Here is a 4,282-nt window from a genome sequence, read left to right on the forward strand (position 1 = left end):
AAAGATCAGATGTTACTAGAATAGGAATGTCTGGGAGAAAGGCAAAATTGTTGTCTTCTCTTAAGACACTTTTACTTTTCTACTCTTGCACTTGTTCCACCTCCCATAGGCAAATGCGTTCCACCTCCACGGACCAAACACTGGATTCACTTCAGTACTAAGCACCCAGTCGAGTTGCCTGCCTTGTAAACAGGAAGCTCCTACATCCATGTAAAAGCATCTCACTATTTTGTCTGTTGTGTTTACTGTAGTAGAAATTCAGTATACATGTGTTTTAATGCAAAATCACTCACATATTCCAAAAGTCCTTGAACTATGGCCCCATTTCCAGAGTCTTCTTTCCAGCATTTACCCTGCCTTACCCCCATGTAATACTTTATTACTCCCCCTAAGGTTCTGTAACACAGCAAGTTAACTACCTTGGTTTCCTGCTAATTATTTGACTACTTTTTCTCTGGTGTACTTGATGATCTTGTTCAATTAATTTCAGTCCAATGCAATTTAATTCAGTTTCATTAATTTCTGAGCAATTACTATGTACTGAATACATGACTACTCTATAGAATACTCCAAAATCCAGCCCTCAGCTATCTGATAGATCTAATTCCAAAATGTCTATTGGACATCATCTCCTGGGTAACTGTAATCTCCTCATTATCAACATATCCAAAACTAAACTTATCATTTTACTCTAAAATAAGAGTATACTTACTTCTCCGATTAACATGATAATATAAGTAATATGAGTATTACTTAAGTCAGCAATATATAAATCTTAGTGTTGTATTTACTTCTTCAACAATTCCCCTAAATGAAGCTTGATTTTATTCTGCATACAACTCACCTCAATCAAAAAATTCTCTTAATATGCCTTATTACTTTTATAATCTCTTCCACTCCAAACATACTAGATTACAAAGATGTGTCAGCTTTAATGACACTTAACTCCTACAGAATCATGTCTACTTCCATCAGTTTGGGGTATAATAGCTTGGGGTGCAGTGTCTTCACTCTAACTGCCTTATTTGCCACTTTTGATCCACATATGTTCCAGGGAAAATAGATGTATCCCAAATGGTATGTGATTTCTTGATTCTGAATTGTTTTCCAACTTCTCTCTCACCTTTTAGTATTCCTACCCCTGTCGTTTTGAGTGTTAAAATTCTTTCCACTTTTTAAGCCCTAGTTTAAATCACACCTTCTTGATGATTTAAGCTACGATAATAAATTTAAAAATATAAATAAATAAAGAACATGGCCTTTAGTAACAAACAGACTTGGATTACATCCTGGATGCACAACTTTACATGCTGTTTGATCATTGACAAAATACTTAAAATTGTAGCACTGCTCTAAAGGAAAAAAAAAGTGTGTATCTTCAGAATGAAGATAATCCTACCTTGCACTTTGAAGTGAAGAAGGTTTATGCTTTGAATCCTTTCTTACTTTTTAGTGTTTATACAGAAGTATTCTTTCTTAATGGTATTTCTGTCACTTCCATTACCTTTCAGTGGGAATGGAAGCAGAAAAATGACCTAAGTTTATAATCTTGATCCAGCTCCTCTGTCAGATATTAATTTTGTATGCAGGAAAACAATAAACTCTAAAAATATTCCAATGATTAAAAATAAATTAAAAAGTTAGTGTTTGCTTATGTGAAGAAACCAGCTAAGTGGAACACCTCATTTCCCATTGATAATCAATATAATTAGGCATTTCTGTGCCATGTAAAAAAATAAAAATAAATTAAAAAATAAAAATAAAAAGCTTACTGTAGGAAATTCTTTGAGAGTTAAATGTAAATTTTTAATTTTCTATAATTTTTTCCTACATTTTTTTGCTGCTCCAAAAAGAAAAATGTGGTGTTCTACAAGATTTGTAGTAAAATATTAAATGTGTGTATCTCTTCCATGGGTATTAAGGTCAATCTTTAAGTTGAATATCCAATATTTATTGGGCTTCAGTTGACAAGACAGTAAATAACAGAACATAAGTTCTAACTCACTATTTGAAATCCATTCCAAACTTTGAGAACTATAGTGCTAAAATGATTTGCAAACCTTTGGCAAATAGGATTAAAGTATAAGCCATATTAAAGCATTTGATGTGCACTGTAGCTAAGCATGTCATATCTTTCGATAATGTTGCATCCTCTGTATCCCACTAATGAAAACGCCTATCAGGTATTATTGTCCAGCCCCGATGTATGAAGATAGCTAAGGATAAATGCACATTTACCTGTTACTTGCCTATAGTACATTCACAGTTTGTTTTATGTATGTATACATCTCCTTGCCTCTTTCACCTTTCATTACAATAACTAAAACATAATATAGCAAATATTGTCTTCTTGTACTAAATCCTGCTTCCCCTGCCACCCCTGACAAATGTCCTATGCTCTGTATTTTGGGGTTGGAAGACTACAAAGACATTTGTTGGACTCCTCTATCAGATGGATTCTGGGGTTGGGTCCTACCAAAAGAAGTACCAGATAAAGGGAAAATGTGGGCTCCAATAGCATCTGGGGGTTAGTGTAAGGAATTAATTCTACTTTCTCACTTTTCTTTTTCTAGCCCTGGGAGGAGGGGGATAGCAGCTTTCTCTACTTTCTGATCTCAGAGTATTACCACCATTTTCTGTATTTCCCTATAACTCTTTCCAACAATTTGTAAATATATTTATATACTAAACTTTCTTCTGTTTGAAATTCTGAGAGTGGTTTCTATCTTCCTTATTGGACCTTGGCTGATGCATATAATATATACACAAATTATATCAATTGAATGAGGACATGAACTAGGACCAAGTTGTCAAACTCTGCAATGAAATCTTAGGGGAACAGATTAATGCTTTATCAACAGCATTCATCCCAACTATCTTCTTGGAGAATAACTTTATTTCTTAGTTGTAGATCTCAGTTCTAGAGACCTGGTAGTGTAGGAGAGAGACACCCCTCTTTATGCTCACTGCCTAATTACACCTCCTCTGACTGATTGCTAGAGCATGTCAGCTCTCAAAGATTGACTTTTGTCACTTTCTGGAGATTGCTTACTTCTGTGCCCATATCCAGTGTGGTCTTCACATGGGTCTCATATTATCAAAAAGCTTGAAGGATGTGGACAAAAGTGATGTGCCCTTTGAGGTAGTATCTTTGCTAAAAGCAGGGTTGGTTTCAGATAAGATGTCATATTTTTCATGTGTAGCATTGCCTGCATGATCCACTTGTCATATTACTTCTTCTAGTATGTGTCGTATTATGTTAGGTCATGCCATCAGAGTTAACAATGAGACATGCTATTGCCAGAGCAGCAGCATATAGATTGCCACAGATTCAAAAGCCTTTGGTCTTTACACACTTCTGGGAGACACATGAGCTGGATCGTGTACCATTAAGTTCTGTGGCCACCATACAAGATATATCATATTTTTTCCAAGAGAAAAATAGTCAATAGGCTTGAAGAAATCATGAGGTAACATTCTGGAGAAAACAATCCCATCAATATTGAATTTTGAACTCCAGTGCCTTGGCAAGCCAGTGCCTCTTTACATTCAGCTCTTGACTTCCAGCAATGGCAGTCATTTTGGATAAATTGTGCCTTGACACTTCAGCACCAGCCAAATTCACAGGAGCATCTTTACAGATTTCAAAAAGCTCACATTTAGAAAGATAAGACAGTCTGGGTCTTGCCACTTTGATTCATATTTAGAACCAGTACAGATTTCTCTTTCAGTTGCCTATGGAAGACACATTCCCCAAATCGATGTCTGAAATTGCTAAATAAATTTCAAAGAATAGATTTTTTTTCCTGACCTCATTTGAATGTCTAGACATTTGTGGATTATTGAATCTAAACCATCTGAAACATCAAGACAATGTTCCCCAAACCAAATTTAACCTGTAGATTAAGAATGCAATCAAGAATTGTAAAATCAGAGCTTCAGTGCCAGGTCTGTCAGGGGCGAACTGAGAAGTGGAAGAAAAGAAACAATCACTTAAAAACCTTCCAGCTAAATGCAGAAACAGGGGACACAATCAGAGAACAATGTATTTATGCAGATATTGGGGCAAGAAGGGTGGGGGTAGGGATCAGAGAAAGTTAATGTAGCTGGGAAAACTGCTAATTACACTTATTCTCAGATAATACACATTTACCTGGAAGCATGGTTCATGTTCACAAGGTGCTTGTCAGCTTTCCTTTATTTGAAATTCAAACTATTTTAAGGCTATTTTATTCTATTAACAATTGCTATTAGATGACATTTTGAAGAAGAAATATCTGAC

This window comes from Panthera onca, chromosome A3, assembly GCF_046562875.1.
Source record: "Panthera onca isolate mPanOnc1 chromosome A3, mPanOnc1 haplotype 2, whole genome shotgun sequence".
Taxonomy (NCBI): Eukaryota; Metazoa; Chordata; class Mammalia; order Carnivora; family Felidae; genus Panthera; species Panthera onca.